This window comes from Nycticebus coucang, chromosome 12 (genome assembly GCF_027406575.1).
Source record: "Nycticebus coucang isolate mNycCou1 chromosome 12, mNycCou1.pri, whole genome shotgun sequence".
Lineage (NCBI taxonomy): Eukaryota > Metazoa > Chordata > Mammalia > Primates > Lorisidae > Nycticebus > Nycticebus coucang.
The window spans coordinates 16,836,162-16,854,185 of NC_069791.1; the positions used below are offsets into that span (position 1 = coordinate 16,836,162).

General features: G+C 42.7%; 1 protein-coding gene across 6 annotated transcripts in view; it reads right to left on the reverse strand.

Moving 5' to 3' along the window:
- The window catches only part of DNAJC22 (DnaJ heat shock protein family (Hsp40) member C22), an 88,336-nt gene that overhangs the window by 60,754 nt on the left and 9,558 nt on the right, over nucleotides 1-18,024 (reverse strand). Inside the window, exon 4 of one of the 6 annotated variants that reach the window (XM_053554108.1) lies at nucleotides 3,180-4,192. The exons of the other annotated variants lie outside the window; for them this stretch is intronic. The gene's annotated coding sequence lies outside the window, so the exon portion shown is untranslated. Of the gene's footprint in view, nucleotides 1-3,179; nucleotides 4,193-18,024 lie in introns of those variants that run through there. 6 annotated transcript variants of the gene reach the window in all.

The following is an 18,024-nucleotide window of genomic DNA, read 5'->3' on the forward strand; positions in this document are numbered from 1 at the left end:
CACAATCCCTGCTCTCGAGGAGCTTTGCTATATGGTTAAGAAGAGAAGATTTACAAACATGAAAACAACTGTATAGCAATATACAGGAAACTGATAGAACAGTATAAGCCTGGTGCTGTGGCTCATGCCTGTAATCCTAGCACTTTGGGAAACTGAGATGGGTAGATGGCTTCAACTCAGGAGCTTGAGACCAGCCTGAGCAAGAGTGAGACCCTATCTTTACTTAAAATGGAAAAAACTAGCCAGGCATTGTGGTGGGCACCTGTAGTCCCAGCTACATGGGAAGCTGAGGCACAAGGATCTCCTGAACCCATGAGTTTGAGGTTGCTGTGAGCTATGATGGCACAGCACTCCACCCAGGGCAACAGAGAGACTCTCAAACAAAAAAAATATACAGAAGGAATCCAAGAGTTGAAGATTACTGGGTGTGGATTAGCAGAAAGGAAAAAGAATCACAAGAAAGAAGAGTGACATCAGCAAAGATAGGAACATCAAAACCAGAAATACATTGATGGAGAAGAATTAGAGCTTGAAGGGAGAGGGGTCTGAAATGATCAGTCAGTCTGGGCGACGCCTGTGGCTCAGTCGGTAAGGCGCTGGCCCCATATACCGAGGGTGGCGGGTTCAAACCCGGCCCCAGCAGAACTGCAACAAAAAAATAGCCGGGCGTTGTGGTGGGCGCCTGTAGTCCCAGCTACTTGGGAGGCTGAGGTAAGAGAATCGCTTAAGCCCAGGAGTTGGAGGTTGCTATGAGCTGTGTGATGCCATGGCACTCTACCGAGGGCCATAAAGTGAAACTCTGTCTCTACAAAAAAAAAAAAAAGATCAGTCAGTCTTCTTACTTGTGCAAGTGATCACAATTGCTAAGGGGCAATGAATTCCCAGGCACTGAATATAAAATAATCTGGCACCACTCACCTGGACTGAGCAGTTATTTGCTTTCCAACCCAGTTACTCTATACAGAAAAACAATAAACTGGCTGGACACAATGGCTCATGCCTGTAATCCCAGAATTTTGGGAGACCAGCTCTAAGCAAAAGTAAGAGTCCATCTCTACCATAAATAGAAAAAAAATAGCTGGGCATGGTGGTACCTGCCTGTAGTCCCAGCTACTTGGGAAGCTGAGGAAGGAGAATTGCTTAAACTCAGGAGCTTGAGGTTGCAGTAAGCTGTGATGATGCCACTGCACTATAACCAGGGTGAGGAAGCAAGACTCTTTCAAAAAAAGCAAAAGTAAAGAAAAGCAATAAACTTACACTCTGTGCTGTGGACCCTGGAGGGGAAAAGGAGAAAAAAGCAAGAGAAGCCAAGTCTAAACTGGTGGGTAGGGGTGTGGAAGGAGGGGCAGGAAAGTCAAGTCTAAACTGGAGGTGGAGGGGAATAACCAGAGCATCACTGGACTTTAGATCTGTGATAGGGAAACATATGATCAGAAAACATATATATATATTTTCTTTCTTTTTTTCTTTTTTTGAGACAGAGCCTCAAGCTGTTGCCTTGGGTAGAGTGCCGTGGATCATAGCTCACAGCAACCTCAAACTCCTGGGCTCAAGTGAGTCTCCTGTCTCTGCCTCCCAAGTAGCTGGGACTACAGGCGCCCGCCACAACGCCCGGCTATTTTTTGGTTGCAACCGTCATTGTTGGCGGGCCCAGGCTGGATTCGAACCCACCAGCTCAGGTGTATGTGGCTGGCACCTTAGCCGCTTGAGCCACAGGTGCCGAGCCAAGACATACATATTTTCCCCAATCCCTTCCCATTCCCTTCTTGGTAATGATTCACCTGAAAAGTGCCTAGCCTATTGGTACCCTGTTAGGTGGTGCTTACAAAGTCAGGTCACATACTAACTCAGTTCCTGCCTGGCAGATGTTCCAAACAACCTTTCTCAGCCCAGAAATGGGACTGAGGTCTGACACAGAATGGGTTAAAATTATTCCCTTCCAACTGTCCCATATAGGCCACTGCTTTATTCTGTTGTCCATAAGGTTTTATTTTATTTTATTTTATTTTTTGAGACAGAGTCTCAAGCCGTCACCCGGGGTAGAGTGCCATGGCGTCATAGCTCACAGCAACCTCAGGCTCTTAGGCTCAAGTGATCCTCTTGCCTCAGTCTTTCTATTTTTAGTAGAGGCGCGGTCTCACTTTTGCTCAGGTTGGTGCCCAACTTGTAAACTCAAGCAGTCCAGCCGCTTCAGCCTACCAGAGTGCTAGGATTACAGGCATCAGCCATGGTGCCTGGCCAAAGTTGTTTGTTTATTTTTGAGACAGCTCACTTGGTCACTGTCACCCTAGGTTGACTGCGAGGTGTCATAGCTCCCAGCAACCGCAAACTCTTGGGCACAAGCGATCCTCTTGCCTCACCCGCCCAAGTAGCTGGGACTACAGGCACCCGCCACAATGTCTGGCTATTTTTTTTTTAGAGACGGGGTTTTGCTCTTGCTTCAACTGGTCTCAAACTCGGGAGCTCAAGCAATCCACCTGTCTCTACCTTCCAGAGTGCTAGGATTACAAGTCTGAGCCACCACACCCAGCCTGTCTGTAAGGTTTAAAATCAGAAGTTCCAAGGTTCTTGCTTAGAGTTATAACAGTTTGCAAATATAAGCAGATGGACTATGGAAAGGGTGAAGTGGGGAAAAAGAGAATTAGGAAGAAAATGAAAAATACATGAGAAACAAATTGCTGAAATGAAATCTTATTTAGCTAGAATCCTACATAAGTTTTCTACTTTTGTTGTCCAAAACTCATCTTATGCTCGGCACCTGTAGCACAGTGGTTACAGCGCCAGCCACATACACCTAGGCTGGCAGGTTCGAACCCAACTCGGGCCAGCTAAAAAACGACAACTGCGACAAAAAATAGCCAGGTGTTATGGCAGGCATTTGTAGTCCCTGAATCTCAGGAGGCTGAGGCAAAATAATCGCTTAGGCCCAAGAGTTTAAGGTTGCTATGAGCTGTGACGCCATGGCGCTCTATCCAGGGCAACATAATAAAACTCTGTCTCAAAAACAAAAAAACAAAAATCAAAAATTCATCTTCACAAAAACAAAACAACAACAAAAAAACAAAAAGCAGAGGCTGAGCCAAGAGAATCATTTAAGCCCAAGAGTTTGAGAGTTTAAGGTTGCTGTAAGCTGTGATGCCAATGCACTCTACCCAAGGACATAGACTCTGTCCAAAAAAGTTGAACAGGCTCAGCGCCCTAGTATAGTATTATGGCGCCAGCCACATGCACCAAAGCTGGCAGGTTGGAACCTGGCCCAGGCCAGCTAAACAACAATGACAAGTGCAACAAAAAAATAGCTGGGCATTGTGGTGGGTGCCTGTAGTCCTAGCTACTTGGGAAGCTGAAGCAAGAGAATCGCTTAAGCCCAAGAGTTTGAAGTTTCTGAGAGCTGTGATGCTACAGCACTCTACTGAGGGTGACATAGTAAGACTCTTTAAAAAAAAATAAAAATAAAAAAACAGTTGAACAAATTTTGATCCCTTGCAGTAACTGAGAGAACAAGATCACAAGGAACACGGAACAAAACAAAACAAAAATCAGTTTCTTAGGGTGTGAGCTTCAAAAGCCAAATCAGTGGCATAAGATGTGTGTCAAACAGAGCTGTAATGTGAAATAGACTGCTACAGATTCCCCTAAGCAGATTCAATGACAACTGAAAAACACGCCTCAATTGGAGCTTGCCTTAACACCCCAATCCCAACTTCACAGTTGCTGACTCATTCTCAATAAAAGGGGAGGACTGAACTCTGGTAATGAACCTGCTAAGAAGATGCCTCTACCAGATTCTCTCTTAGTGAAGTGAAGTGAAGGGGAGGGCGGCGCCTGTGGCTCAGTGAGTAAGGCGCCGGCCCCATATGCCGAGAGTGGCGGGTTCGGACCCAGCCCCGGCCACACTGCAACAGAAAAATAGCCGAGCGTTGTGGCGGGCGCCTGTAGTCCCAGCTGCTCGGGAGGCTGAGGCAAGAGAATCGCGTAAGCCCAAGAGTTAGAGGTTGCTGTGAGCCGTGTGACGCCACGGCACTCTACCCGAGGGCGGAACAGTGAGACTCTGTCTCTACAAAAAAAAAAAGTGAAGGGGATAGAAGAGGGACATATTTTACCTTTGTGACAGCCTTATAGCGCCATCTGCAGTTCTTAGCTAAGGCTACAATAAACCATACCTCCCGTGAGCTTGTTAGGACATCCACTGCTAAAGAAAAAAAGATAACTAAGAATACTGTACTAAATTCAAGTCAAGGAGTCCTCAAAAACTACCTGAGTCCTAGAGCATATGAAAACCCTGCTTTATAATATAAAGTCCTAGGAAAAGATCTAAGAGCCTCAGTGGGCTATAAGCCAATGAGTCACACTTACATAGCAACAAAAAAAGCTAGTAAATTCTTAGGCTATTGGATTTAAAGGATGATATATTGTTCAGACCTTGAGAACTTAATAGCCCCACAGTACCCCATTCTGTCTGAATACATCTCAGAATTGCACTTAGTTCTGGGCACCACAATTTGAGAGCAATATTGACAAGAGCTATAAAAAATATTCATACCCTTTGACCCAGTAATCCCACCCATGGGAATTTATTCTAAGGAAATAATTCAAGAGAATAGATGAATTAGAGGCATGAAGATATTGATGTGGCTTTATTTACAACACACACATATATATATATTGTAAATGCCTCTCAAAAGTGGAATATTATACAGCATTAAAATATAATGTTATTAAAAAATAAATTATAATCCATGCTACAACATGTTTGAACCTTGAAAACTCTATGCTAAAGGAGAGAAGCCGGATACCCACAAAGGGGCAACATATTGTATGATTTATTTATATAAAATGTCAGGGGCCAGGCGAGATGGCTCACAACTGTAATCTCAGCACTCTGGGAAGCCAAGGTGGGTGAATTGCTTCAGCTCAGGAGTTTGAGATCAGCCTGAGCAAGAGTGAGACCCCCATCTCTAAAAAAATAGCTGGGCGTTGTGGCAGGTGCCTGGAGTCCCAGATACACGGGAGCCTGAGGCAAGAGCATCATTTGAGCCCAAGAGTCTGAGATTGCTATGAGCTATGACACCATGGGACTCTACCGAGGATGACAAAGTGAGACTCTGTCTCAAAAAAAAAAAAAAAACAAATGTCTCCAGCACTTGGGAGGCCGAGGCAGGTAGATTGCCTGAGCTCACAGGTTCAAAAGCAGCCTGAGCCAGAGCGAGACCTCATCTCTAAAAATACCTGGTGCTGAGGCAAGAGAATCACTTAAGCCCAAGAGTTTGAGGTTGCTATGAACTATGACACCACAGCACTCCACCAAGGGGTGACAAAGTGAGACTGTCTCAAAATAAATAAATTAATTAGTTAAATAAAATAAAAATAAATGTCTAGGATAGTCAAACCTATAGAGACAGAAAGTACGTTAATGTTTCCAGAGGCTGGAAGGAGGAGGGAATAGAGAGTGACTGCCAGTGAGTATAGGGTTTCTTTCTCTTTTTTTCTACAGCACTAAGTTTTATTAGAGTTCCCATTAAGGTTAAATTTCTAGGAATGAGAGAGTCTGAGTTAAGAGGGCACAAAAGCCCACAAAGCCTCCTTAGATCTTCCAGTTAACCACAAGCTCAGGTTCTTTGGTAAGACCAGAGCCTGATTCTAGATACAGATTATTATAAGGCTATTTCTTTGATCCTACATTACAAAGGTCGTGAAGCCAAAGAGCTGCTTATACACGATAGTCCAAGAAACAGCTGTGAGATACATGCCTGATACACATGCACAGGCCCCAGAACCTCAGTTTTACCCCAGTTCAACATCAGGTATGAGCAGTCTTAGTCATACCTGGATCCTTCTGCTGTGAGCAGTCAGGGACCTTCTGGCAGTCACCAGGTCCCATGCCATCATCCACGTTAAAGCTCATAGTTTTCCACATGCATAGTAGCAGTGGCCCATTCTTCTAGGGTCTTAGGATAGGACCCTGGGAGTGTGTCCTTGGTAATGTAGGAGGCTGTCCATATACCCATGGTACCATGTTCCAGACTGCCATTTGCAGCCACCAGACTCTCAAGACTCCTGCCCCAGTAGGGGATTTCTTTTTGGGATAGTGAAAGCATTCTAGAATGATATAGCGGCAATGACTGCACAAGCTTGTGAATATACTAAAAACTGCTAAATCGTATACTTTACAAGGGTGAGTTTTATGCAAATTATATCTCAATTAAATATACATAAGGAAAATCCTTTTTTAAATTTATTTTTTAGAGACAGGCTCTCACTCTGTTGACCAGGCTGGAGTGCTGTGGTACAGTCACAACTCACTGCAACCTCGAACTCCTGGATTCAATGATTCCTGTTACCTCAATCTTTTGAGTGGCTGCAACTACAGGTGCACACCACCACATCCAGTTAAATTTATTATTTTGTAGAGATAGGGGCTCACTATGTGGCCCAGGCTGGTCTCAAACTCCTGGCCTCAAGCCATCCTCCCATCTCAGCCTCCCAAAATGCCAAGATAGCACAGGTGGTTTGATGGCAGAATTCCCATCTCCCAAATGCTAGGATTACAGGTGCGACCACCATGCCTGGTCATAAAGTCTTTATAGTCTATGACTATAAAGACATATAGTATATGACTATATAAAAAGGTGCTTATTAGTTCATAGGCATTTTTATGTTTTACTGTAAAGACATCATTATCAGTGAAGGAGAAAAACAGTATAAAATCAAATCCTTATAAAATGAGGTAAATTTATGGATGAGAACTAGAAGAAAACATGAATAATTAAAAACAAGCTGTGGGAGGCAAGTGAATTTGGGGGAGGGTCACTAAATTGTTCGTAGGAAATTAAATATCTTACTTTCTTCCCAAAACAGTGTCCACAAGAGGGCAGACAGAAGATGACAAATCAAACCATTTAACCTCTTTTTTTTTTTTTAATGAGACAGAATCTTCCTATGTTGTATGGGCTAGAGTGCAGTGGCATCTTTGTAGCTCACTGCAACCTTGAACTGCCAGGCTCAAGGAATCCTCCTGCTTCAGCTTCCCAAGTAGGAGGGACAATAGGTGTGCACCACCATGCGGCCAATTTTTCTATTTTTTTCATAGAGATGGGGGTCACACTTTTTTTTTTTTTGCAGTTTTTGGCTGGGGCTGGGTTAGAACCTGCCACCTCCAGCATATGGGGCCAGCGCCCTACTCCTTTAAGCCACAGGCGCCATCCAGAGACCACTCTTGTTCAGTCTGGTCTTGAACTCCTGGCCTCAACCAATCCTCCCAACTCGGCCTCCCAAAATGCTAGGATTACAGGTGTGAGCCACCACACATAGCCCCATTTAATCACTTAACATAAGCTTTAGCTGAAAAGTTAAGAACCACAGAATCCAGTATTGAAGGCAATTTTTTTCCTTTTCTTTTTTTTTTTTTTGTAGAGACAGAGTCTCACTTTATGGCCCTTGGTAGAGTGCCGTGGCATCACACAGCTCACAGCAACCTCCAGCTCCTGGGCTTAAGCGATTCTCTTGCCTCAGCCTCCTCAGTAGCAGGGACTACAGGCGCCCGCCACAGCACCCGGCTATCTTTTCTTTCTTTTTTTTTTTGAGACAAGGTCTTGCTCTGTTGGCTATACTGGACTGGAACTCCTAGACTCAAGTGATCCTACCATCTCAATGTCCTGAGTAGTGTGCACCATGAGGCTGTGAAAGCAATCTTAAAGGTCATTTAAGTCCATCTGGGTGCAGTGGCTCATGCTATAAAACTAGCACTTTGGAAGGCCAAAGTGGGAGGACTGCTTGAGGCCAGGAGTTTGAGACTACTGCCTTGAGTAACACCTGGTCTCTATAAAAAATAGAAAAGTTATCTGGGCATGATGGCATGCCTGTAGTACAAACTATTTGGGAGGCCAGGACTGGGAGGTTGAAGTGAACTATGATAACAACACTGCACTCTAATCCGGGCAACAGAGCAAGACCTTTCTCAAAAAAGAAAAGAAAAAAAGGTCATCTAAGTTCAATTCCCTCACATTGTATTACAAGAAAGAAATTGAGATGGCTAGGCATGGTGGCTCATGCCTGTAACCCTAGCACTCAGGGAGGCCGAGGCCAGTGGATTGATTGAACTTAGGAGTTCCAGACCAGCCTGAGCAAGAGTGATACCCCTTCTCTAAAATTAGCCGGGCATTGTGGTGGGTGCCTATAGTCCCAGCTACTCCGGAGGCTGAAGCAAGACATCATTTGAGCTCAGGAGTTTGAGGTTGCTGTGAGTTGGTGCCATGGCACTCTATTGAGGGCAACAAAGTGAGACTCTGGGGAAAAAAAAAAAAAAGGAAGGAGAGAGGGAGGGAGGGAAGGAGGCAGCGAGGAAAGGGAGGGAGGGAGGAAGGAAGGAAGGAAGGGGGGGAAAGGAAAGGAAAGGAAGGAGGGAGGAAGGAAGGAAGGGAGGGAACTGAGGCTCTGGGTGGTAAGGTGGCTCACCCAAAGTTACCAGGCTGGTCATTAAAAGAGGAAGAAGTAGGACCCCATCTCTTCATTTCTTCATCTCTCCTCTTTCCACCAAAGTACAGTGCCTCCTTAAACAAGGTGATGTTTAATGTGGAAAAGGGAAGATTTAGAGGTATATGAGATAAAGGGCAGGTTCTGAGAAAGAAAAAGTTTTTGTTTTTCTTCTTTGTTGCAGAGATAGAAGGTCTAGAAATTAGAGAATCAAATTTTAGACCATAAAATAACCCCCTGACAATTAAAGATGTCAAAAGAAGGGACAGGTAGGAGATTTCTAAATCAAGCAAAAACTAAAATGGTCATCTCTAACTAAGGTAACCTATTTCTGAGATTCTGTATAGGTGTTTAGGCTCAAGGCCTTCTCAATTCCCTTCCAACTCTTTAAAGGGTCTATGCCTTTTGGATTTGTAGGAATGGGAGAATAGAAAATCATTGAATTTCATTAAATCAACTAGAGAATAAGGAAGACTTGTTTGTTAATATCTTAGTTTTTATATTAAATTTATTTTCCTTTTTTAAAGAATATACTTTGTTTTTTACTTTTTATTTTACTCATTTGTTTTTCAGAGACAGAATGCCCAGGGTGGAAGCAAGATCATGTTTCACTGCAGCCTCAAACTCCTGGATTCATATGATCCTTCTGTCTTATCCTCCTGGGTAGCTGGAACTACAGATACATGCCACCACACTTAGTTATTTTACTAAATTCCTTTTCCTTTTTTTTTTTTTTTTTGAGACAGTGTTACTCTGTTGATAAGACTTACACTCTCTGGGTGGAATGCCGTGGCCTCGTCAAAGCTTACAGCAACCTCAAATTCTTGGGCTTAAGCAATCCTTTTTTCTCAGCCTCCCCAGTAGCTGGGACTACATGTTTGGCTAGTTTTTCTAATTTTAGTAGAGAAGGAGTTCTTGCTCTTGCTCAGGCTGTTCTCAAACTCCTGAGCTCAACCAATCTGCCTGCACTGCACCCAGCCTTTACTAAATTTCTACTTTCAGTTGATTTTCATTATATGGGTACTTGGGAAGCACATCCCCAGAAAATTCTCTCAAGATTATAATGTCCCAGGGTTGGTAGTGAAGAGGCATTCCATTCTATAAGTTCTCAATTTGTATGATTTTGTGCTACTTCCTTACTTTCAAAATTGGCTGAGCTACACCACTGGCTATAATGTCTAGAAACAGAAACCTTCTCAGGATGGGTGGATAGTCTAGTTCTGGTCAGGACTCAATTCCTGAACCTGCTCGCAGGATAAGAAGGAAGATGAAATTCAAGCATTACTTAATCAAAAAGCCTTTCCCACTAGGAATTAAACATCCTTCAACCTCTTCCTCACTTCTCACCTAGTACCCCCCAGCCCATACCCACAAAACTCTCTCCTGTGGAAAGCTTAGCACCAATACTCACTAAAGTGACCAGTTATTACAGAGTGGGCAATAGACTATCCATGCTGTGTTACCTCATAAATTATAAATATCTCAGCTTTTTTTCTATAAATATACAAGGACTAAGACCCCAGATGTCAAGGAATAACCTCCCTAATTACAATGAATCTTCCAGAGGATGAACAGAGAGTTTTGCATGGAGAATCTACAGGTTGAAAAGGGTCATCAGGAAGAATCTTCAGGTAAAAAGGGTCACCTCATAAACAGTTCTCCATTTCCTCCCCCATGAAATTTGTCTTACACTTGAAATTGTATCATTTTGAGGGCTTTTACTATCAAAATAGGCTGAGAAAATCTCTGCCCCATTTTAAATCTATAGCTCAAGAATTGGCTGGCGTGGCGACTCACACACACCTGTAATCCCAGCGCTGTGGGAGGCTGAGGGGGAAGGATCCCTTAAGGGCAAGAACTCAAGACCATGTTAAACAACATATTGAGACCTCACCTCTACAAAAAAAATTTTTTTTTTTTTCTGTGATTTTTGGCCGAAGCTGGGTTTGAACCCGTCCCCTCCGGCATATGGGACCGGCGCCCTACTCCTTGAGCCACAGGCGCCACCCCTCTACAAAAAATTTTTAAAAATTAGCTGAGTGTGGGGCGGCGCCTGTGGCTCAGTGAGTAGGGCGCCGGCCCCATATGCCGAGGGTGGTGGGTTCAAACCCAGCCCCGGCCAAACTGCAACAAAAAAATAGCCGGGCGTTGTGGCGGGCACCTGCAGTCCCACCTGCTCCGGAGGCTGAGGCAAGAGAATCGCGTAAGTCCAAGAGTTAGAGGTTGCTGTGAGCCGTGTGACGCCACGGCACTCTACCCAAGGGCGGTACAGTGAGACTCTGTCTCTACAAAAAAAAAAAAAAAAAAAGCGTAGGAAGAGCTGTGCAGGGCCCCGTGATCGGCACCCTCCCAGACCCAGGTAAGAGCTGCGCAGGGACCCACTACCCTGCTCACTGGGCCTCCCGACGCCCTAACCAGGAACTCCGGGAGCCGCGCAACCCCGCGTCCTCCCTCCTGTACCCTCCCGGCCTCCACACCACCAGCTCATATGGCCAGGGACTCTGGTAACCGCATGCCCTGTGGAGCCCTCGCTGCCTCTGCGGAGCCCTTCTCCTGGCCAGAGACTGCTGGAGCCTTGGGCCTTCTGTGCCAAAGTCACTGGGCGCCAGGCGCTCCCAGAACCATGTGCAGCACCCCGCCCCGCCCTGTTGCTGGATCCCGGGGTGTCACACTCTGGAGCTGCTCCCACAACCAGAACTCCCTGGCTGGGGCAGCCCCAGAGGAGCTACACAGGGTCACTCCCTACAAAGATCCAGCAACAATAGAGTGATTCTCCCATGTCTAATCTCGGAGAGACACCACCCCAACTCTGACAATGGGGAAAAACAATCATGAGACAAAATCAAAGGAAATACTCTGCCAATATGAATAGAGTAGATCAACTCCCCCAAGGATCAATGGGGCAGACACAGCACAAGATCCCATGCAAAAACAAAAAGCTGAGATCTCAGAAATCGAATTCAGAATCTGGATAGCAAATAAGATCAAATTAGAATTCCTTACATCAAATTGGCTCAGTGCCTGTGGCTCAAACAGCTAAGGCGCCAGCCACATACACCTGAGCTGGCAGGTTCCAATCCAGCCCGGGGCCTGCCAAACAACAATGACGGCTGCAACCCCCCCCAAAAAAATAAATAAATAAATAAGTGACTATAGAAAAAAAAAAAAGAATTCCAAGCAGTAACCCAAAAGATGTCTCAAGAATTCAATGAATTCAAAGACTAAATGACCGCGGCGCCTGTGGCTCAGTCAGTAAGGCGCCAGCCCCATATACCGAGGGTGGTGGCTTCAAACCCGGCCCGGCTGAACTGCAACCAAAAAATAGCTGGGCGTTGTGGTGGGCGCCTATAGTCCCAGCTACTCGGGAGGCTGAGACAAGAGAATCGCTTAAGCCCAGGAGTTGGAGGTTGCTGTGAGCTGTGTGAGGCCACGGCACTCTACCAAGGGCCATAAAGTGAGACTCTGTCTCTACAAAAAAAACAAAAAACAAAGACCAAATGACCAAAGATTTTGACACATTGAGGGCGGTGCCTGTGGCTCAGTCGGTAAGGCTCCGGCCCCATATACCAAGGGTGACAGTTTCAAACCTGGCCCCAGCCAAACTGCAACCAAAAAATAGCCGGGCGTTGTGGCAGGCGCCTGTAGTCCCAGCTACTTGGGAGGCTGAGGCAAGAGAATCGCTTAAGCCCAGGAGTTGGAGGTTGCTGTGAGCTGTGTGAGGCCACGGCACTCTACCGAGGGCCATAAGTGAGACTCTGTCTCTACAAAAAAAAAAAAAAAAAAAAAAAGATTTTGACACATTGAGACAAGAAGTTGCAGCCCTCAAACATCTGAGAAACGTAGTAGAATCCCTCAGTAACAGAATGGAGCAAGCAGAAGAAAGGATTTCTGACATTGAAGACAAAGCTTTTGTTTTTTGGGGGGGTTTTTTTTTTTTTTTTTTTTGGCCGGGGCTGGGTTTGAACCCACCACCTCCAGCATATGGGACCGGTGCCCTACTCCTTGAGCCACAGGTGCTGCCCAAGACAAAGCTTTTGAATGCTCCCAAACTATCAGAGAGGAAGAGAAATGGAGGGCAAAAACAGATCACTCTCTCAGAGAGCTCTGGGATAATTCAAAGAAAACCAATATTCGTCTTATAGGGATCCCCGAAAGTGATGAAGTGGCTTCACAAGGCACAGAGTCTCTTCTCCATGAGATTATGAATGAGAACTTTACAGACATGCCAAGAGATTCTGAAATTCAAATAGCAGACAGTTTCAGAACTCCACCACAACTCAACCCGAATAAGACATTTCCCAGACACACCATAATCAATTTCACTAAAGTTAATATGAAGGAGAAAATTCTGAAAGCAGCCAGATGAAAGAAAACCATCACCTACAAGGTAAAGAATATTAGAATAACTGCAGATCTCTCTGCTGAAACCTTTCAAGCTAGAAGAGGATGGTCATCGACTTTTAATCTCCTAAAACAAAATAACTTTCAACTCAGGATCCTGTACCCAGCTAAACTGAGTTTCATCTATGATGGAGAAATTAAATACTTTAACAACATTCACATGTTGAAGAAACTTGCCACAACTAAACCAGCTCTTCAGAATATTCTCAGACCTATCCTCCATAAAGACCAGCATAATCCTCCACTACAAAAGTAAACCCACCCAGAAAATTTTGATCAAATTCCACCTTCCACAGTCGCAAAAGGATTAAAAATATCCACCGGACTCTCAAAAGGCTTATAATATTCTCAATTAATGTGAATGGCTTAAATTGTCCTCTAAAGAGGCACAGATTGGCTGACTGGATAAAAAAACTCAAGCCAGATATCTGCTACATACAAGAATTGCATCTTACATTAAAAGACAAATATAGACTCAAGGTGAAGGGATGGTCATCTATACTCCAGGCAAATGGAAAGCAGAAAAAAGCAGGTGTTGCAATCCTATTCACAGATGCAATAGGCTTTCAACCAACCAAATAAGGAAGGATAAGGATGGACACTTCATATTTGTTAAAGATTATACTCAATATGATGAGATTTCGATTATTAATATTTATGCACCAACCAGAACACCCCTCAATTTATAAGAGAAACTCTAACAGACATGAGCAACTCGATTTCCTCCACTTCCATAGTAGTTGGAAATTTTAACATCCCTTTAGCAGTGCTGGATAGATCCTCCAAATAGAAGCTAAGCAAATAAATCTTAGATTTAAACTTAACCATTCAACATCTGGACTTAACAGACATCTACAGAACATTTCATCCCAACAAAACTGAATACACATTCTTCTCATCAGCCCATGGAACATACTCCAAAATCGACCACATTGTGGGCCACAAATCTAACCTTAGCAAATTTTAAAAAATAGAAATTATCCCTTGCATCTTCTCAGACCATCATGGAATAAAAGTTGAACTCAATAACAACAGGAACCTGCATACCCATACAAGAACATGGAAGCTAAACAACCTTATGATGAAGGATAGATGGGTTATAGACAAGATTAAAAAGGAAATCACCAAATTTTTGGAACAAAACAACAATAAAGACACAAATTATCAAAACCTCTGGGATACTGCAAAGGCAGTCCTAAGAGGGAAATTTATAGCACTGCAAGCCTTCCTCAAGAAAACGGAAAGAGAGGAAGTTAATAACTTAATGGGACATCTCAAACAACTGGAGAAGGAAGAACAATCCAACCCCAAACCCAGCAGAAGAAAAGAAATAACCAAAATCAGAGCAGAATTAAATGAAATTGAAAACAAAAGAATTACACAACAGATGAATAAATCCAAAACTTGGTTTTTGAAAAGGTCAATAAAATAGATAAAACTTTGCCCAACCTAACCAGGAAAAAAAGAGTAAAATCTCTAATTTCATCAATCAGAAATGGTAAAGATGAAATAACAACAAACCCCTCAGAAATTAAAAAAATCCTTAACGAATATTACAAGAAACTTTACTCTCAGAAATATGAAAATCTGAAAGAAATCGACCAATACTTGGAAGTACGCCACCTACCAAGACTTAGCCAGAACGAAGTGGAAATGTTGAACAGGCCTATATCAAGTCCTGAAATAGCATCAACTATACAAAATCTCCCTAAAAAGAAAAGCCCAGGACCAGATGGCTTTATGTCAGAATTCTACCAAACCTTTAAAGAAGAACTAGTACCTATATTACTAAACCTCTTCCAAAATATAGAAAAAGAAGGAATATTACCAACACATTCTACGAAGCAAATATCACCTTAATCCCTAAACCAGGGAAAGACCCAACAAGAAAATTATAGACCAATATTGCTAATGAATATTGATGCAAAAATACTCAATAAGATCCTAACAAACAGAATCCAACAACACATCAAAAAAATTATACACCATGACAAAGTGGGATTTATCCCAGGCTCTCAAGGCTGGTTCAATATATGTAAATCTCTGAATGTAATTCAGCACATAAACAAACTGAAAAATAAAGACCATACGATTCTCTCAATTGATGCAGAAAAAGCTTTTGATAATATACAGCATCCCTTCATGATCAGAACACTTAAGAAAATTGGTATAGAAGGGACATTTCTTAAACTGATAGAGGCCATCTACAGCAAATCCACAGCCAATATCGTATTGAATGGAGTTAAATTGAAATCATTTCCACTCAGATCAGGAACCAGGCAAGGTTGCCCATTGTCTCCATTGCTCTTTAACATTGTAATGGAAGTTTTAGCCATTGCAATTGAGGAAGAAAAGGTGATCAAGGGTATCCACATAGGGTCAGAAGAGATCAAACTTTTACTCTTCACAGATGATATGATCATATATCTGGAAAACACTAGGGATTCTACTACAAAACTTTTAGAAGTGATCAAGGAATACAGCAATGTCTCAGGCTACAAAATCAACACCCATAAATCTGTAGCCTTCTCTCCCTCTCTCCTCTCTCTTCTCTCCTCTCTCTCTCCATCTCTTCCCCCCTTTCCTCTCTCTCTCTTTTCTCCCCTCTCTCTCTCTTCTTTTCTCTCCTCCCTGGCCAATAAAAAACTTTTGTACAAGCAAAAAAAAAAAAAAAAAACTGTAGCCTTTATATATACCAACGATAGCCAAGCCAAAAAAACAGTCAAGGACTCTATTCCTTTCACAGTAGTGCCAAAGAAGATGAAATATTTGGGAGTTTATCTAACAAAGGACGCGAAAGATCTCTATAAAGAGAACTATGAAACTTTAAGAAAAGAAATAGCTGGGCGGCACCTGTGGCTCAGTCGGTGGGGCGCCGGCCCCATATACCAAGTGAGGCGGGTTCAAACCCCGCCCCAGCCAAACTGCAACCAAAAACTAGCTGGGCGTTGTGGCAGGCGCCTGTAGCCCCAGCTACTTGGGAGGCTGAGCCAAGAGAATTGCTTAAGCCCAGGAGTTGGAGGTTGCTGTGAGCTGTGTGAGGCCATGGCACTCTACCGAGGGCCATAAAGCGAGACTCTGTCTCTACAAAAAAAAAAAAAAAAGAAAAGAAATAGCTGAAGATGTTAACAAATGAAAAAACATACCATGCTCATGGCTGGGAAGAATCAACATTGTTAAAATGCCTATACTACCCAAAGTAATATATAATTTTAGTGCAAGTCCTATTAAAGCTCCATTGTCATATTTTAAAGATCTTGGAAAAATAATACTTCATTTTATATGGAATCAGAAAAAACCTGGAATAGCCAAAACATTACTCAGAAATAAAAACAAAGTAGGAGGAATCACGCTACCAGACTTGAGACTATACTATAAATTGATAGTGATCAAAACAGCATGGTACTGGCACAAAAACAGAGAAGTAGATGTCTGGAACACAATAGCGAACCAAGAGATGAATCCAGCTACTTACCGTTATTTGATCTTTGACAAGCCAATTAAAAACATTCAGTGGGGAAAAGATTCCCTATTTAACAAATGGTGCTGGGTGAACTGGCTGGGGATCTGTAGAAGACTGAAACCAGACCCACACCTTTCACCATTAACTAAGATAGACTCTCACTGGATAAAAGATTTAAACTTAAGACATGAAACTATAAAAATACTTGAAGAAAGTGCAGGGAAAACTCTTGAAGGAATCAGCCTGGGTGAACTTTATGAGGAGGACTCCCCAGGCAATTGAAGCAGTATCAAAAATACACTACTGGGACCTGATCAAACTAAAAAGCTTCTGCACAGCCAAGAACATAGTAAGTAAAGCAAGCAGACAGCCCTAAGAATGGGAGAAAATATTTGCAGGTTATACTTCCAATAAAGGTTTAATAACCAGAATCCACAGAGAACTCAAATGTATTAGCAAGAAAAGAACACATGATCCCTTCTCAGGGTGGGCAAGGGACTTGAAGAGAAACTTCTCTAAAGAAGAGAGATGCATGATCTACAAACACATGAAAAAAAGCTCATCATCCTTAATCATCAGAGAAATGCAAATCAAAACTACTTTGAGATATCACCTAACCCCAGTAAGAGTAGCCCACATAACAAAATCCCCAAACCAGAGATGTTGGTGTGGATGTGGAGAAAAGGGCACACTTCTACACTGCTGGTGGGAATGCACACTAATACGTTCCTTTTGGAAGGATGTTTGGAGAATATTAGAGATATAAAAATAGACCTGCCATTCGATCCTGTAATTCCTTTACTAGGTATATACCCAGAAGACCAAAAATCACAATATAACAAAGACATCTGTACCAGAATGTTTATTGCAGCCCAATTCATAATTGCTAAGTCATGGAAGAAGCCCAATTGCCCATCGACCCATGAATGGACTAGCAAATTATCGTACATGTATACCATGGAATATTATGCAGCCTTAAAGAAAGATGAAGACTTTACCTCTTTCATGCTTACATGGATGGAGCTAGAATATATTCTTCTTAGCACAGTATCTCCAGAATGGAAGAAAAAGTATCCAATGTATTCAGCCCTACTATGAAGCTAATTTATAGCTTTCATATGAAGGCTATAACCCAACTATAGCACAAGAATATGGGGAAAGGGCCAAGGGAGGGGAAGGGAGGAGAGAAGTCAGGGTGGAGGGAGGGTAATGGGTGGGGCCACACCTACGGTGCATCGTAAATAGGTACAGGCAAAACCTACTAAATGCAGAATTCAAATGTCTACATACAATAACTAAGAAAATGCCATGAAGGCTACGTTGAACAGTTTGATGAGAATATTTCAGAGTGTATATGAAACCAGCACATTGTACCCCTTGATTGCACAAATGTACACAGCTATGATTTAACAATAAAAAAAATAAAATAAAATAAAGCATCAGTACATGTATTCAAAGATACATATTATACCCTGGCTTATACTCATCTGTAGTTCCTATTCAAATAAATGTAAATATATCCATATTTTGTAACAAAAACATATAATAAAATTTAAGAATAATAAAACAATTTTCCAAATCTAGTAAAGCCCCTAATCACTCCTTAGTTTCATTTTTCTTATAGACTATTTTTAATATATTTACATTTGCAGTATAGTGCTACATATCATGTTTATAAATTACCAATT